Below are 19,327 nucleotides of genomic sequence, written 5' to 3'. Positions count from 1 at the left end.
GGAAATTATAATGTGAACAGAAATCCCACTCACAAGAATAACAAAAATTATGAGGTATCTAGGAGTAAATTCAACCAGATTATCAGCGTTATAGGATGTTGCTAACGAATATAAAAAAGACCTAAATAAACGGAGAGCTGTCCTGTGATCATGAGTCAGAAGACTTAGTGAAGATGTCACATCCTCCCAAATGTATTTTTAAATTTAATGCAGGTACAATCAAATTTCTAAGAGTTTTGGTGTGACTTGACACATGGGTCCTAGCTTTAATGTGGAGGAGTGAAACTCAGTAACAGCCGAGACAAATTTGAAGAACAGCGCGTATGGAGGGGTGATATGCACGTTCAGAGAGCAAGCCTTCTTATGAGGCCGTCACAGTTAAGAAAGCGTGTTACTGATTCAAGGACAGACAAATAGACCAAAGGACGAGAGTAGACATCCTGTAAAGAGACCTAGATAAACTCACTTGAGCAGAGAGAAGTCACGGCAGAGCACTGAGGACACACGCCTGTGACTGTCCCCATGTGGTGGGGGTACGGCCAGATCCCTACTGCGTTCTATCCACAATCCTCAGTTTCAGGTCAACGAAGTCACTGAAAGTGAAAAACAGAATGTTTTATTTATTTGAATAACAAGAAGTAATGAGTAGTGAGAATCTTTATGCCCTCAGGCTAAGAAAGAATCTCCTAAATAAGACTCACTGCAACCATAGGGAAACAGGAAATTTGAGTACACGGCAAATATAAATTTCTATACAAACGTAACAGACAGCATTAAAAATGCTAAAAGGCACACCTCGGCCTGGGAAAAATATCTTCAATGCGTATGACATGCAAAATATTAGTGTCTTCAGTTTATAAAAAAATAAAATAAATCCTATAAATAAGAGAAACAATCAAATAGAAAAACCGGCAAAATGCATGAGCAGGCAATTTGCAAAAAAAGAAAGTATGCTGTGCTTGTGTCTGATTCTGGACTCTCATTTCAACATGAAAAATATGGAAGCTGACACTCTGAGGTCTGTGATATGGAACAGAAGGCACCAGTCGCTCTCCAGTGTGTCCGAGTGCTGCGTGTCCATCTTCCCTTTTGGCGTCCTCACTGCCCTGTGCATCTGTAGTGAGTGGGCTCTGGGTTTGCAGTGCAGTGCAGAGGCCTGTGCCCTCCCAGGGTGGCCCTGCCACTCTCCCAGGCAGAGTCTGCACAGCCTGCAGGACCTGCAGCTCACCCTGTGGGTGCCTCCTCCCTGCGTCTCTGGGCTTTCCCTGCCGCCTCTGTGCCTGACACAAAGTTCAACACTCAGTTCTTCCTAACAAGATGACTTGGGACGCATGACAGAATTTGACGAAGATATAGTGCTGTTCTTTCTTCTTCCTTAATTTTCAAGATGTCCTCAGATGCTCTGATTGTAGGCCTTCGGTTCGCATAACGTGTTTGATCTAGAGTTGGCTGGTTCTTTGCAAGGGACCTGATGGTTAGAAGAAAAGATTTGCTGTGACTTTCCTTGACCTGTTCCTTCTCTGTGCCAAAGAGGATTTAATGCTCTCGTTTTTATTAGCTGGTTTCTAATGTAAGCAGCTTATTTTTGTGTGACAGTTGCTAAAAATGCCTCACACATTTCCTAGCAGCGCACTGCAGGAAGGGGATGCACTTTCCTTGGAAAGAGGGTGGTTTTGTAATAACTGGAATTACTCTTGACAGTTTTTAAAAATATTTTTTTATTGTGGTAAAATACACATAACATAAAATTTACAATTTAACCGTTTGTAAATGTACAATTCAGTGGCGTTCATTATCTTTACAGTGTTGTGCAGTTATCGCCACTATCTATTTTAAAAACTTTATCACTCCAAACAGAAACTCTGTACCCATTAAGCAATAATTCCCCCAGCTCTTGGTAACCTCTGTTCTAGTCTCTGTCTCTATGAATTTGCCTGTTGTAGTTGCCTAATGTAAATGGAATCATACAATATTTGTCCTTCTGTATCTGTTTTATTTCACTTAGCATGATGTTTTCAGGGTTCATCCTGGTTGCAGCGTGTATCAGAATTTCGTTCCTTTTATGGCTGAATCATATTTGATTGTACATAGATTTTGTACTACATTTTGTTTATCCATTCACCCATCAGTGTACTCTTGGTTTGCTTCCCCCTCTTGGCTATGGTGAATAAAGCTGCAATGATCATTAGAGTACAAACATCTGTTTGAGTCCCTGCTTTCACTTCCTTTGGGGATATACTTAGGAGTGGAATTGCTTAATCATATGGTAATTCCATGTTTAGCTTTTTCTTGACAATATTTTTGAGATTTTGAAGTTTCAGAGAATTGTGATTTTTCAGAGTTTTGGCTTTTTCTCATTTTAAACAAATTGTTTTGGGTGGTTGTTATTGTCATCACTGAAGCTGAGCTGTGCCACCATGTCTCTTACTAGACCACAGTTTAGCAAAGATGTCCCAAGGAGCTGAGAGGTTTCAAGTCCACTTGTGAAGGTCACTAGAGTCGTCCGTATGTGTATTTCATCCTGACTGTATTCCATTTGGAGACAGAGCTGTGTGCGCATCACAGGGAAGCCTCCTGAAATGTCTTCAGAATGTGCCTGTGACCCCTGGAGTTGTAAATCCAGGGATCCTCTGGCTCAGATGGAGGCACCCAACTCCAGCGCTTGGCTCCCTGAATCGAGGGATGGCTTCTAGGCGCTGACCTTCGACAGTCCTGTCAAACCTGTCCCAGCTCTTTCCTGCTTTAGTTTCTTCTCTTGATTTTCTTTAAACCAAATTTTTCGTTGTTAGCATGCAGTTCTAAAGTGCAGAACTATGTTTTGTGGGATGCGTTTCTTTCTACAAACAGTGTAAGTGAAGAAAGAAAGATGTGGAATGGGACTATTTCAGAATCCCCAATATCTCATTGGATAGTCTGTTTACCAAATGGAAAAGCCCAAAATTAGAAAACAATGTTAGATAACAGAGAAGATGAAACAGATCAAGAAAGAGTGTTCTGTTTTGGTTCTTCCCCGTGAGGGAGCCATTCTGAATGTCATGAGATGGGGGGTGACCAGGCTTTGGGCTGGCTGTTTTCCTGTCTCTTGTCTCCTCCCACGAGGCCCTGTGACAGTGGGCAAGTTAGTAACCACTGCACAGTTTACAGTCTCCATTTGTATGTACCCATCTTGCATAATTACTGTGAAAAATCGTAGTAGTGATGGTGACGATAACTTGGAGTCCTGTGCTAAAACCTCCTGCATGTCTTACATGTTTCACTTAATCATCAGAGCTACAGATAGGGAAAGTGAGGCAGAGAGGTTTAGTAACGTACCTGGAAGTCACAGAGAGGTTACACAGTGGGAAAATGAGAATCAAAGCCAAGTCCATCCAACTTCACATTTTGAGATAATTTAGGGGAAACATCTAGCATGTGCCTATACACATAAGCTACCCTGTAAGAGTTAGTTCATGTGTCATGTTTTCCTCTTTTCCCCTGCGATCACTCATTTCTTGAAGGTAAGAAACTGCGTCTTATTTATCTTGAAAGTTCTGCTATAGTTGCTTATCCATAGTTGTATTTAGTAGATAATTGTTTAACGAATTCTTGAACTCGTGTGCCATAAATACACTTGTAGGTTCCAGAAAGGTCCTTAATTCCTGCCTCTACCCTCGGTGTGGGAGGTACTGGTAATTCCAGCCAAGCAAAGATGAAGACCAATTGACAGAGACCCTCCCTTCCTATGGTACCATTTACGAGGTGTCAGATATGGGTAAGGGATGATAAATAAGAGAATACGAAAGTCAACCAAGAAGACAGTGTGGCTCCTACTGACTGTTGCTTTGGAACCAAGCTTGCATCGTGGTTGTATGTATGCACACACACACACACACACACACACACACACTCACACTCACAAGGTGACTTCTATTTTCTTAGTCTCATTTCCTCATAGTGAAACTATGCTGTCTTTCAGAGATGATGTTCTTTTTGGGAAATGCTCAGCAAAATTTTGAATGGTAACATATTGGCCTCTGGTTGGATATTGATGCCAAAGTTGATTATAATTTTGATTTCTTTTATCTCCCTCAGCCCCCAGGCCTAAACACCTTTTATTAGGGTTGAGATGCAGAAAGGCTAGGAGAAAAGTCGTCTGTAATCCTCTGCCCACAAAGTAACTAATGCCCACATTCTTTCTGCTTTATGGAATACGAAGCACATTCGTGCCGCACCTAGTAATTGCATTTGCCCGTGTCATTAGTGATTATTCTGCAACACCAGTTTAAATGATAATAATGTAGTCCGTTGAAAGATATGTTAGAATTTCCTGCCCTGTCCTCTATTTCTTACGTATTTAGGTGACTTTCCTGTTAGAAAAACAGGTTCTTAACCCATTAAGAACTTGTGCTTTATATTTTAACCAATTGAACCCACCTAAGTGTCCTATGGGTTGAGGGCTGTTATTATCCCATATTTATAGTGGAGGAAACTGAGGCACCAAGGTTAGAAAAATTGCCCAGATCACACCCCAAATGAGCGACAGAGCTGAGTTGGAACCTGTGACTGTGGGCTATGGCATCTTGCTTCTCGCCACTGTGCTGTTCTGCCTCTGGATTAGCCCTCCACCCTTCTCAGAGGCCACTCATATCTTTTTTGTTTTTGATGCCTCACATTTTTCACTTGTTCAAACTGAGACGTCAGCCATAGGGACCAAATTTTCCTTGTCCTTGAAAGCAGCCAAGCAGATCACATCCCCGTAGTTGCCTCCTCTGTCCCGGACCACGCTTTTCTTTCCACTGTGCTCATTCCGTCCTTTCCACTTGGAAGATCATTTGTCTCCATGAGGAAGATGGGAACAAAACAGGCATTGAGACCCCCGCTCTCTCTTTGTCTGTCCCAGTGTTAGGCGAGCAGCAGACCTCGCCCTTCCTGGTTCTCATTTGGAGCAGAACTGAGACACCCATTGTCATCCTTTGTGATTTCTCAAGTCTCAGCTCTTCTGGGCCTTCGCTTCCCTGATGCTCTGACAGCTCACGCCATTCTTGTCTGTTTCCTTTCAGCAGATAATTGGACTCCATTAATGTTTCATGTTTCCTTGAGCTGTCAGGATGCTCGCCATTCAATAGAGGGCTTTATCCTCACGCTCCTGTTTTTCTGGTGTGTTGGCTTTTCATCCTCTTGCTCTGTAGTTTGCCTGTTTCTTTCATTCACGTGTTCATTCATTCATTCAACAAATATCTGTTGCTTGGCTAGGCCACACCAGAACTGGGGACACAGAAGTGAGTCATTTTTAATTTATTGGTCATATAACATCTGGACCTTTTCATCCAAGGAAGTATAAATTCCTTTCAGAAGTGGCAGGGTACAACTTACATATAATTCTTTCACTGTTAAGATCAGTGATGTAAGAATATCTTTAGATTTCCCTTAGGTAGAAAACCAGAATATACTATCTCCTAAAAATCTGACATGTTTTTTCCATTATATTACACTTGATCTAGATTAACCTATTTTTTAAACCACAATTAACCATTTAAGGTAAATATTGTTTGGAATAAGTTACTTTTATTATGTAATTTTAAACTCCAGTTTTAAACTCTATAATTTTAAATTCTAAAGATCTGAAGCTAGAGATTTTCTGTAAGGAAAAGTAACCCTGCATCCTTCAGGACAGAATGTTCTGCTGCTTTCAGAAGTAATTTAACAAGGTTACTAGTATCACTTTCGTTAACACAGCTAATATTATTATAGCCTACGGTGGATTAATCCCATCTCCAAGTCAGTTCTCAGAAATCTTAGTTTCTTACCTGTGGGCGGGCACTGTGCGCACGTCCAGTTATCCTGTCAGCGATCCTCGGAGGAGCAGACGGTTCAGTCGACTTAAATAACTGAGTGCCCAGCATTGGAGCCAGGGGCCCGCCTGGTCCTTCCACCGCCCTCTGCTCTTTCCCTCAGGACATACCAGGGCTGGTAACCGACACCTGCTCAACTCTGAATTTAGTTCTGACCAGGAAAGACTTTATAATAGTCCTGACTATTTTGGGGGGGGCGGGGGGCGGGCAGGTTCTAGAGGAGATGGTGGCACAGATTGTTGACCTTTCCATCTCTCTGAGTATGTTTCAGATGTATTGAAAAATAATCCCAGTGGGCCATTAGTCTACTTGTGCGTCAAACAGCTGTGAACACCTTTGCGTGGCGAATGCTTTCGTTTGGGGAGGTTTGGCGTAGTAAGCCCCAGCTACTGACGCAAAGACCCTGGAATTCTGCATCATATGGGATGGTTTCTACCTACCTTGGAGCAAATGGGGTAACTCTCAGTGACATCTGTTCCCTTATATTTTCCCACCAATTGCCCCTTCTCGCCATGCTTTGTGGTCGCAGAGTTTTTTTTCTTAAAACACAGTTCTGGACACACCACTTTCCTTCTCAGACCCTTCTGAGTCCTTCTGTTGGTACAGGATGAAGTGCATGGTGTGCTTCCAGGCCCGCATGGTGAGGCCTCACTCTGCCTTCCAGCGTCTTCTCCCATTACGCCTACATACGTGTCACCTGGGCACCAGCTGCAGAATCTACTTGTTTTTATGGAAACTGCTATTTAATTTTGTCCTTCCCTACCTTTGTCTCTGGGTACCCCCAACAGTGGTATTTTAACTGCTTCAGTGTGTTTACATTCTCCTCCTCTCAGTCTTGACTCAGATGCCATGGCCAGCTTCCTGGAAGCTCCTCTCTCTTGCCCCCTGCCCATTAAATAAGGTGCTTCCTCTTGGGTCTTCTCCTGTGGCTTTTTCCTTCTCCCCCAAACATAGCACGCTTTGCTTTGTTTCATAGTATGCCAGGTATGTGTCTCTCTTTCCAATTTATTTATAGGTTTCTTGAAACCAGGGATCATGTTTTTCTTTTTAGTACTTGGGGAAAACTAAAAGAATGTTGGAGTTTTAGCCACACCAGGGCAGGAATCAAAGCTCCACTAATAGCTGTGTGACATTGGGTGTGTATTTTAAGCTCTCTGACCTTGGTTTTCCAGTCTGTGAAATGGGCGTGATAGCATTTAGCTCCTGGGTGTGGTGCAGGATTCTGTGAGATGCCAAAGTAAATGTTCTTGCGCTGCTGCCCTCTCCCTTCCGCTCTCTGAATTACTCCTGACAGGCATGCAGTGCATTGGACATAGCAGACAAGGAACGCTTGTTAAACGAAGTCCTGAATTAGGTTTTGTCGAGTGCTAAGTGTCTGTGCTCCTTGGAGACAGGAGCAGTGAGTACAGGACTTGTGAAACATACCCTTCTTCTCTCCTTCCGATGGAAATGGAATCCTTCCCACTGCAGTGCCCAGCATCCCACCAAGTGCCAGCTCCTCCTGTTCTAATATGGTCTCCACTGGCGGAACTCAGTGGTAAAGGCACCGGTTTAAAGGGGCATTGATCTTACATCGAGCGAAGCTGCTGTTACCTAGAAGGACAGATTTTTCATTTCATGGTCACGATGAAGAAGGAGCGAGGGAAAAGGTAGTGATGTCTGAAGCACTGTCTTTTCTCAGGAGATTTAGCTGCATCCGTGGTTGAGTGGAGAAGTGCAAGGCTGTGCCATGCCAGGGAAGACAGTGCATGCAAAGGGAGAGAGACTGCCATGGCAGGGAGAGCCCAAGGGGAGCATGGCATCGGCTGCACTCCCTGGGTAGAGACTGAGTTGGATTGTTCTATCGTTCCTGCAACCTCAGGGACAACCAGATAGGCCTGACATGGCCAGGTGGGCTCACACAGGCAGAGGTCTAGCCTGCTAGTTACTGCTTCATGGAGAGAGATCCCTGTGCCTAGAACTGTCCTCCTTCCTGGACATGTGCCATCCCTTGTTGGAATTAGACAGTCTGGCATTTATTCACCTGGTGACCTGTGTGTAAACTGCCTGGTGGGCCTTTTTCCAGGGAACTAAAGGATAGGAGACTCAGCAGCCTCCAGAGAGTTTGGGAACTCTGCCTGGCTGTCTGACTTTCTGGAAAATTCTACAGCTTGATTGATGGTAGCTGGTGACTCCATTTTCCACATATTCAGCTAACATTTGCTGAGCATCTCCTGAGTGCCAGGCGTGAAATTAGGTGATGAGGCAAAGGTGAAAGAACATGCAGTTCTAGAAACTCAAGTTTAGTGAGAAAAAAACTAGAGAAAGTTAAAATTACAATGTAAGAAGGAAGCAACCTGTCAGGCGTGGGGGTGGACAGACCTGGATTTTACTCCCTACTCTATATCTTGGTAGCTGAGTGGCTTGGTGCCTCAGTTTCTTCATCTGAAGTCTGTAACAGTATGCCTAGTTGGCTGGTTTGGTAGGAATATTAGAAACCGCTTGAGCTATGAGATGTGCCTGACCTGGCACTTAGTAGGTGCTCAAGAAATGGTAGTTATTGTTTATCATCATCGTTAATAATTGTGATGTTATATATAGAAAGAGAATAAAAACCAAAATGTGCCTCCTCCCCGTCTTGTGAGTCCAGCCTGTGGACGTGTGCTCCCCCAGAATTTGTGTCCATCCAGACCTGGATTCTGAGAGACACTGTTCTGTGAGCATCCCTTTTTCTGGGGTAGTATTCAGGAGGTGCCATGTATACGTGTGCTGTTATTTCTCTGAACTGAAAAGTAATGATCATAAGAAGAATAATCTCAGTTAGGAATTCTGCTCGTTCCCTGACCCAACTCCAAAGATTTGGATTCAGAATGAATCCAAATGAGTCCCAGGAACCTGTTTTCACAAACAGAGGCTCCCAGGTGACCTGCCCATCAGACAGGTTCGAGGGGGACAGATCTAGATAATGCTGCCCCGCCTGCCCCATCCACATCCTGGAAAGCCAGCTCCTCTCTCCTGGGCATTTCAGTTCTGGGAGATGTGCCATTTCTTGGAATGGCCTGGTCCTTCTCCTGGAATGACTTTCCCATCCTGATGCCTCGGAACTTGGGCTCTTCTTAGAGCTGCTTGCCCTCTGCTTGACTGTCTTGCCTGTAAACAGAGACCTCGTTTTAAAATTCTTCTCTTCTGCCAAGTAATGAGCATAACTATCCTCAGAGAGTTTCTGGCCCCTACGTACTTGCTGGTTTGGGTACTTCATTAACTCTGCCCAGGTCCTTTTCATCTGAGGACACAAACTGGACTCTGTGCTGCCTTTTACTCCCTGCTTCTCCCTAACCTCTCTCACCAGGTGCCAGTGTGGGGGTCCCTCCTGATGGCTTGAGGTGGCCCCTTTCCTGAGGAGCCCGCTCTTTCTTTAGGTTGTCTCTACCCACTGACCTCCAGGAGTTGCCACTAAACTGGAGCAGGTTTTAGCTTCTTCCTAGAGGGAGTAACTTTTCCGGAGGTAGTATAAGAAGTTTCATATCCCTCCTTGCTACTTTGTATCTAGCACGGTCATCCTTTTCCAGAGCTGTTGCCTAGCCCTTCATTACATTTAGGTGGTGAGATTCTTGTCTGTTTTGTTAACATCTGTATTTCCAGAACCTGGAACACTGTCAGATACATTGGTGATCAGTAAATATTTGTTGAATGACGGAAAATATTGGCCACATGAATGTATTTTAAGTTTATGGAGTTAAATTCATGGAATCATAGAGTCTTAATATTGAATGGGATAATAAAGACTCCCCGGTGTCTAATTTACCTTTAAAAAATTGCCCTTTTGAGAGCACAGTGCTAGTGAGTGACAAACTTTTGGACTGTGGCCTGAATTTTCCCTCTTCAATTCCAGCGTTCTTGGACTCATATTTTTAAAGTTGATAGAAAATGAGAACCTTCCAGAATGACAAGTTATTTACATAGTTTCTTGCACCCAGACTTCTGCCTGATTTATGATGTAATAGAAGAATTAGGAATCAAAATCAGAAGGTTAAGAAGAAACACTAAGTTGCTAAGGAAGACTTGAGAAGGATTCAGTTCATTTTTTGCCCCCTTTCAGTGATATTTTGTGAGTCTGTTTCTGTTCTTTTTTCCCCTCGAATTGTCTTCTGATAGTACAAATAGAGACTGCACAGCTGAATTTGTACTTTTTAATATAGTTTGTGGCTTGGGTCCTTGGTCCTTGCCCGACAGGCTGTAACTTTTTGGTAATGGAAAATTCCTTTCCTATGTTGTGTATGCTCCACAGTGCAGAATACAACTATCTTAAAAGACACGAAAGAGATTTATGTCATGTCCAGGTGCTTCCTTGCAACAATGTGGCAGGATGAAATCTAAGAAGGACAATTTCACTCTTTTCTAGGTGATCTTCACTGAACTTCAGATGCCAGTTATTGAATTTCAGTGAATGAAATCACTGAGTGAAACGAGTGAAAGCTTTCTTCTTTTTTTTTTTTTGAATAGAATTATTCTACAATTCTTCAAAATGTAGATTAAAAAAGTAAGTCTCGCTGGAATCAAAGTCCAGAGTGATTAATCATTATTTTACGGTTTTTTTGCTTGTTTGTTTTGGTGGTAGAGGTAAAGTTGTCTTGCCACTAGATTATTTGCATCTGCCCTGGAGACCTGAGATCTGCCCTGGACTTTGTGACATCTCCTTCCCTCTGAGTGTTGCAGTTTCCTGGGCTGTCACACAGCCCCGGCAGTAAGGAGGGACTTGGCAGGACGAGGAAACGTGCCAAGCCTCCTGCCCTAAAAGTAGCTGCAGCCAGCATTCTCGACCACTTCTAGCCTTGGCCACTAGCTGCTCTGGGGCAGTGGGTGAAGCACCATTGGCACCGCTGGGTGTGCGAGGACACAGACTTACTGTTTTTCTATAGTTTGTGTTCATAGAGCCTCCACTGGTGGTTGAGCTTTGCAAGAGCCATCATAAAATGAATACCTTATCCTAGGATGAAGTTCATAAGATGAAAACAGGTAGGTTTGAACACCTACCTGCCATGGTTCAGAGGATTGGTGGTGAAGCATGCACGTTTGTATTGAAAACTAATGTTTTTAGGAAGAGGAATCCATGTTTAGTGCAACTTAGGACATGAGCAACCTGGTCTTGGAGCTTCACAAGCCAGGCTGTCTGGTGTTACCTGATAAGTCACCTGAGAAGCCAGCCCCAGAGGCCCCATATCACCCTCGGCTTCCACGGCCTGGGGTCTTCCCACATCTTGTTTTGCCTCCTCACTAGGTCCTTGCACTCACTCAGATTAATAGTTTTCTTCTCGATGTGACCCTTGACTCTTCTCCACAACTGAACCTTTGTCCCCACTGGTCACCCTGGGCCATGTTCTGGTCATACCTGCACTGGCCCCCAGGAGCCCACCCCTGTGCTGGCCAACACGAGCGATGTCCACACCATTTCTTCAGCTCTGGTAGTGGAGGAAGCCACATCTGAGCAGGTGTGCTGGATCAGTGGAAGAGGAGGAGCCGGGGGGCGGTGAGGACTGAGGGCATGCAGAATCAGGGAGGGAGGGGGTGATGAGCATCTGTCCACCAGAGGGGCGATGCTTGAGGCCAGTGAGCAAGTAGGGCGGGAGTGGTTAGGCAGGGCAGCCCAGGAAGCCTCATCTGTGAAGTCCAAGCGTGTGGCGTTGGTTCTGTTCAGGCAGGTTTAGGGTAGAGGGTCCCTGAAAAGTGCCCAAGTAAAGTTGCCAGACAAAGTTCTTAATTGACCATATTTGAGATTATTAAACATTCTAACTTTTAACCACTTTTACTATTATTATTATTTTCAATTGTGGTAAAAGGCACCTAACAAAATTTATCATCTTAACCATTTTTAAGTATACGGTTCTGTGATATTAAATACATTCACATTGTTGTGCAATCATCACCACTATCCATATACAGAACTCTTGTCACTTTCAAAACTGAAACTCTGAACCCATTCAACAATTATTCCCATTCTGTGTCTCCCTAGTCCCTGGCAACCACCATTTGACCTTCTGTCTCTATGAATTTGACTGCTCTAGATACCTCATGTAAGTGGACTGATATAGTATTTATCTTTTTGTGTCTGGCTTATTTCACTTAGCATAATGTCTTCAAAATTCATGCACGCTGTAGCAAGTGTCAGAATTTCCTTCCTTTTTAAAAAATGAATAATACTCCATTGTATGGCTGCACCGCATTTTGCTCATCCCTTCCTCCATCGAGAGACCCTTGAGTTGCTTTCACTCCTTGGCTATTGTGAATAATGCTGCTTTAAACATGGTGTACAGATATCTTGCTGAGTCCTGGCTTTTAATTTTTGAGGAGGTATATACCTAATTTTACATTTTAAAAATGGATCAAAGAAAGAAAAAAACAGATTGAGTCTTAAATTCTTTGGTCTAATTATTGAAGAGATTTAATAGTTGAATATAATAAACCAAAGGTTTCTGTTGCAGTGCTTTAAGTTGAGCACTGAAGTGTAGCTGATTTATGATGGGGCCAGAACTGCATGACAGCTGCTAACGAACAAAAACCATTTTCTATCCTGAAGTCTGGTTCTTTTGGCCACTCTTCCTCAGATTCAGACATATTTTCAAGTGTAAACATCCTTTTCTGATTTAAAGTGATGCATATTCACTGTAGAAAATTTGCAGCATTTGAACTGGGATAAAGGAGAAAACCAGATTATAAAAGAGGACCATGACACCAAAATGTTTAAAATCCGCTGCCTTAAATGATGCCATTGAGTTTGTTTAATTTTACAAGTTTGGAAATGCCAGGCTGGTAAAATTTCAGACACTGGGCGTGTCGGTCTTGGGCTGAGGGGTCTCCTAGCTCCCTGGTTGATGGGTCCAGAATGTGCCAGATGGCCCCACAACAGCCTCTTGGCCACTCTCGGGAAGGAGGCTCTGCTTTTCTTCAGCTGGAGTCACCCCGCCCCCGCCCAGCCTGGAGCTTCCTGCCCCTCCCAACTCCAGCACTGGCTGCACTTGGGGCTGAAGTATGGAGAAGGGGCCTAAAAGGCATCAGAGAATGCAAGGGCTCTTGAGAAGGGGTGGCAGCTCACCCCAGAAATGCCTCAACTGATTGGCTATTTAGAATGATGTTTGCAGGGACCATTGGCCACTCTGCCCAGTGTCTAGTGAGAATCATACTGGTTATGCATGGTGTCCAGTATGTGTTAGGTGCATGTCGTATCTCTTTGGGTAGATCACTAGATCTGAAGTCTTTGCTGACATTTCCCTCAGGCTCTGGAATCTAGGTGAGACTTAAGTCATTTATGTCCCCTCAGCTGGGGTCGGAGACAAAACACAGCCACATGCCCCGTAATGATGTTTCGGTCAGTGACGGAGTGCATATACCACAGTGCTCCCGTAAGATCAGTACCACATAGCCTGGGCACGTATAGGCTATACCGTCTGGGTGTGTGTAAGTACACTCTCTGATGTTTGCACAATAACAAAGTCACCTAATGATGCACTTCTCAGAACATATCCCCATCGTTAAGTAATGCACAACTGTATCATATTTGGTGTTCTTGGTTAAGTGTGTAAAAAGGATTCGTAACACTATTTAAAAGACGATGACCATGCATAGGCTCAGGATCACTCTAAGAGAGGGACAGTTCCCACTTTCGCTTTTTATTTTCATGCTGTTTCTGTTTCCAGTGAAGTTTTTTACATGATTAAAAATCAAGCTGTATTCTACTTTGTTTCTACCTTTTTGGACATGTCATTTCATAGCAGTGGCTTCAAAGGGAACCACCACTTAGGTAGTGAGCCTTTGGGCTGGAAGGACTTCTTCTGTCATGAACTGTGTTGGTCTGATAAAATTTACAGGCCCCTAGGTTAATTTGATTTGCTGTTGTTCTCACTGGGTTTCCATTTTTCACATTAATACCAAATAAAGTACACTGTCAGGATATCAGTCCACGTTTATAGATGTTCTGAAAATCCTGAATTTTAAGAATAAGTGATATTCCGGTAAGACCTGCAGGGTGGGCAGAGGGTACAGAGCTGGGTGGCCCAGGAGGCCCGAGGAGCTGTGCTCAGGTTCCAGGCCCTCAGCTTGGAGTCCTGCTTTCACATCATCCCAGTGTGGCTTTTCATGGATTTGAATTCCAGGAGCATGACTCTGCTGTCGCAGGAGGCGTGGCTGAGTACACCATCGTTGCAATAAGCATCTTGACCTCTTTGAAAGAAAAGAGATCAGAGTTCTAATCCCAGCTTTGTTGTCTTTGGCTTTGGGACCTTGACCCCATTGAACATCAGATTATTTGTCTCACTGCTAAATAGGTATAATAATACCTATCATTATTTTGAGGATTAAATCAATGATGTAAAATATAGGGGCACGTATAAGCATGTGGTAATTGTAGCTACTAGTGGTGATCACGTTGCATTTGGACACACACCTTGAATGTCAAGCCCTTGGTGAGGCCACCGTGTCACTGTGGCGTGTTGAATGACTACTTCTTTGGGCCTCGCTTTGCCTAACTGTGAAATGCAAAATTTACGCCTCTTAATTTCTAAGCCTCCTTTGAGTTCTTAATCTTTTTATGGTATAGAAGAAGAAGTTGTTTCTACATGGCCCTCTTGCTGGGTGACCCAGGCTGCTGGCAGGTTTTGTAGATCATTGAGCATCTTTGCTGACACTCCTTTGCTCCCCTCACCTCAGGGCTGTGCTCCCATCTGCCAAGCACAAAAGCAGGAGGGCCAGTGCAGAATGATTTCGTGGGGAAGTTCCCTCGTGTACTTGGGAGGAAAGGGTGCAGTGTGCTGTGGAACATTAAAAATGCAAATGGGAACCTGCATAATGTATGCCCAATGTTTGCTTTCAAGTTTTGAAAGAGCCCTGTGAACTTGGATAGTTTCTGCTGCCCAGACTGTCTTTTTAATACTTTGTGGCAGGCTCTGTGGGCAAACGGACGAGAAGGGCTAGTAAGCCTGGGGTTCATTCAGGAACTGAGTAGTTTCTGGTTTCAGGGTTTTGGAATTGTAAAAATCCTCTCTCCTTCCACAAGGGAGATATGATATTAGCCTTTTTTTCCTGAAAGAATTGATTTTCTCCATCCGTTGTTAACAGAGAAGGGATCTGGGCAGCCCCAGGTCGGTCAGCATCCAGGGATCCTCGGACAGCTTCTCCTCTCAAATCGGACCAAAAGGAGGCCTGAATATGTGGAGCAACATGTCCAAAGTCAGACCAGGGCAGGGGTGGAGCCCAGGGACCTCTGCAAGTCCCGCAGTCACTGGGGTAGAGGAGCCTGAGGCTTCTCAAGGAGGGGCTGCATCTCTTCGTCGTTCTCTCCCCAGCCCCCTGCACGGTCACTGACTCATAAACAGTGCCTGCCTGCTTCTCATCTGTGTGGCCATAGATAAGGATTTGATTCTAAGTTGCTTCTTGATTGTTCTTAATCTAAGTAGTTGCTGTAGCTACTTAATCATAAGGGTAGCGCTTTATTTAGACAGAATGTGAATATTTAAGTATAGCTTTAAGGAGAGCAGGTGACAGATTTCATCAAAGCAGAGAATCAGTGGTCTACATATTTCCTATTATTTACAGAGCTGTCTGGTAGGATCCTGGATCTATAACTTGCTATGGGATGCTCTTGAAGGGGGTCCAGATGAAGTAACAAGACAACAGAAGAAAATGCCAGAGCTATCAAGGATCTGGAAATATGACTGGATATGTATGCAGCCTTCCTAAGTGCACAGTCCTGCATGTGGATGAGGAAACGGACAGGCATTCCAAGAAGAATAATGAAGATATCATCCGTAAAAACAAAGCAAAGAACCAGTCTGCCTGGCCTCAGCAACCTGAGAGGATCGTTGCAGTTTTAACGTTGTCTAAGTGTATTGTACCCAGCATGTGTGTGTATTTTTTCCAGTTTCATGTCACCTGCTGGCCCTGAACATGCTTTGGATTATGATTCCATCCACGTGGCCTGTGGGTCCTGGGGCGGGGAAGGGTCTCTGGAATCCACTTCGTAACCGACCACTGATGGAGCCCAGCAACCTCCCCAAAATGTAGAGAGGACTCTTTCAAATGTATTACAGTTGTAATAAACCCCCCCCCCCACCGCAGATTCTTATGGATTGTTAAATTAACCAGTTCATTGATATGTATTTTCTCAATTAATAGGCACTGAAAATGGCAAATTACATTATCTGTGGGAGTTGGGTGGAGAGGAGAAGTTGCCATTTTTGACCAAGTTTGGGAAGATAAGTTTCTCTTGTAAACACTGAAAAGTTAGGAGTTGTGAATATGTGGCTCCGATGCTACAGATATTTACATGCATATGCTGGGTAGATAATTCTAGGGTTTTTATTTCCTGTCTCAAATCCTGCCTGCCTGTAGTAACCGCTGCAATAAGGCATTGATTCTATGTATTTTTTTAAATAACATGATTTGAAGTTGCATTTGTATTTGGAGTTGTGGTTCAATGACTTCATTTTATATTTGCGGAATATCTTTAAATATCATGAATAAGAATAGAAAGGGATACTCCAGCAGTACAATACCTCATTGTTTTATTCTGTGTCCAAACAACTCTACATACTAAAAATTAATTCCATGAGAATAGAAGATTAATTGGTGTGCAAAAAATATATTTCAGTAGAGTGTTAGGTTATATCTGCACAAGATTTTCATTGCTTAGAGGCCAACAAAAATAGCTTGTCAAGTGAACATGGTTTAGGTTTAAAGCATTTTGCAGGTTGGATCTTTAGTTCTTATCCAGATAGAAATGTGCAAGAACCTTGGCCTTTGCATGTGTGTTCGGTTCTTTTCAGATATGGTACTGTAAAGAATGCTCCTTTTTTCTTCTCTACTCTCACTGAATACTTCTGTACTCCAGATGTGTGGGGGTTTTTCCCACAGTTGGCAGTTCTCTGACACCAGCTGGGTGTCCTACAATTCAGTTAAATTCTGACAGTACTTGGTTCGATTATTTGCTAGAGCAGCCCACAGAACTCAGGAAAACAGTTTACTAACTGGATTACCAGTGTATTTTAAAGGATGCAACTGAGGAGCAGCCCGATGGAAGAGATGATAGAGCAAGGTGTGGGGAAGGAGCTTGGGGCTTCATGCTGGGCATGCCATCCTCCCAGCACCTTGTGTTCACCAACCCACAAGATCTCCAAACCCTGTGGGTTAGAGTTTTTTATAGACACTGCATTATGTAGACATAATTGATCAAATTACTGGTGATTAAGTCAGCCTCCAGCCCCTTTCCCATCTCCAAGGGTCTAGAAGCGCAGCCGAAAGTCCCAACCCTCTAATCACATTGTTGGTTCCCCTGGTAGCCAGCCCCCATCTTGTGCTTATCTGGGGGACTTTCCAAAAATCACCTCATTGACATAAACTCAGGAGTGGTTGAAAGGGGCTTGTTGTGAATTAAAAAAGATGCTCCCTTCAGTTTTATAATAGTCCTGGCAATATCTCAGGAACAAAAAAAGACCAGATATTATAACACTGATGCTCCTATCACTCTTATCACTTAGGAAATTGCAAGGATCTTAGGAGTTGCGTGCCAGGAACCATCGAGGAAGACCAAAATACCTATTACTTATTCTATCACGACTTCACCAGTACCATCTATTTTTTTCTTCTCAGGAACCGAGATACTGCTCATACTTAATTTATCACCCTCTAGGGTTTTAGCATTGTATGCAAGTCTGCCCCACCCTGTCTCACAGCCATCCCTTACTTAAGAGTGTGCCTTATATATCAAAATGGGAGGAATTGTTAATGGGTGCTGACCTGGGTCTGTGAAGAAAGGACGGTAACCATGTGTCTTTAACACATAGTGCAAATAGCATTTCTTTAAGGTGCCAAATAATTTAGTAAAGCAGATCCAGTGTCATCTTTAATATCTAATTAAAGAAGACACTAGATGGTGCTATAAACTAAGCAGGGTGCAGGGAGGGAGGCCAGGCCGGGCCGCAGGTTAAACCCTCCCTGTAAATCTCCTGCTGACCCCTGTCTGCTGGCCCACGTCCCGCCTCCTCCTGGCGTGGTTTGTGGAGGACATTCACCCAGAATAGTTTATTAATCCAAACACAAATTTGTTTCACTGAATTTATATCCACTTTAGAAGTAAACGAGCCTCAGTTTGCTAATGACAGTGAGGCTAGATGCTCATGTGAGTTGGAGATCAAATGAGTGAGCTGATACTTGGGACGCAAGTCAATGCCCCGTTTTGGGTTGGGGTTATTTAAGGAAGGAGAATAACTATTAATAACTTGATTTACAACCACGTTGTCTGATCTATTTTTGTGCAGTAAATACATCCTTATAAATCTGTGTGAAGTGAAATTGTATGTGTAAGATCGTTTTCCCTTCCCCTTCCAGTATTCCTGCCAGAGGGGCGTGCAGTCTCATGGAAAATATTTTGCATCAAGTTAGCATTGAATAGACACTACATTTGTTTCCAGGAGAGCTGCTTTGTTAGTGCCCTGTTTATGTGATTCTTCCCTTTATGTGACTGACCCTTCAGAAAGGCTTTCACACTTGGGTGGTTACTGAGGACGTGGATTCACGCGGCCGGCCACACGCACAGGAATGGGAGTCCTGCACGATGGACTCGCTCACGGAATGTGGGCCCTATGGGATATTTGCAAGGATGGAATGCCACTTCAGTAATTCAGTGTAGTAATTAAAAAAACTTGGTGTAGATATGGAGAAGTGTCTTCTTTAGAATCAATCTCTTAAAACCGCTTTTTGGAAGATTCAATGATTAGTCCTCATTAGAATGTGACAAAGTCCTAAGGAAAGTGATCACCATAAGTGACTATTATCTAAACAGATAAAATGCTAATTGACCCCACAGGAAATTTTAATGTTTGTCCTAGAGTAACATATTTTAGATTCTTTAAAAAGTTTGATTTTTGCTCTAAGGGCTATGGAAACTATGCAAGTTTGAAACATGCTGATATAATGGTTGGACTCGGTTCATGAAAATCATGACCTACCAAGTGACTGTTATCAGATTAACCTGGCTTTGTTTAATAGACTCACAATAAAGTGTATTAAAGTAGAAAGTAGTTGTAAATAACCCACCTCAGAAGAGAATTAAAGCATTTTGAGGCTTGTGTTGTGTTTATATTTTGGCATCCAATTTATATTTACTTTGAATAATTTCACAATTACTTTGCATTCCCCAAAGCTTAGTGGCCTGGCTGCAGAGAGGGGTGACCCAGGAATGACCAGGGTGGCAGAGAGAAGGAGCAGAAGAACAGGACAGAGAACCCATGGGCTGCCCTACATGGCGTCCCAGCCAAGTGCTTTCAGAAATGCTCAGGGAAAACATAACTCAGATGAAGATCCACCTGAGGGAATCCAGGCTTCTTATTTTCTTGGAAGAAATCTGTCAGAGAGCGAGAACTCTCTTCCCGTTTGGGAAGGAGGGTGAAAGTGGTGAAAGCATTGGTCTTCGTGTTCTGCTGGGTTTTCTCCTGTTATGAACAAGTGTGAATCACAGCTGTGTGACACCC

The 19,327-nt window shown here is 43.5% G+C and overlaps 1 protein-coding gene across 7 annotated transcripts in view; it reads left to right on the top strand.

Moving 5' to 3' along the window:
* The window catches only part of GRB10 (growth factor receptor bound protein 10), a 205,153-nt gene that overhangs the window by 95,847 nt on the left and 89,979 nt on the right, over positions 1-19,327 (top strand). The window contains exon 1 of one of the 7 annotated variants that reach the window (XM_070264434.1): positions 11,821-11,881. The exons of the other annotated variants lie outside the window; for them this stretch is intronic. The gene's annotated coding sequence lies outside the window, so the exon portion shown is untranslated. Of the gene's footprint in view, positions 1-11,820; positions 11,882-19,327 lie in introns of those variants that run through there. 7 annotated transcript variants of the gene reach the window in all.

The sequence above is a fragment of the Equus caballus genome, chromosome 4 (assembly GCF_041296265.1).
Source record: "Equus caballus isolate H_3958 breed thoroughbred chromosome 4, TB-T2T, whole genome shotgun sequence".
In the NCBI taxonomy this organism is placed as follows: Eukaryota; Metazoa; Chordata; class Mammalia; order Perissodactyla; family Equidae; genus Equus; species Equus caballus.
Note: the sequence above shows the minus strand (reverse complement) of the source record. Positions and strands in the feature narration are given on the sequence as shown.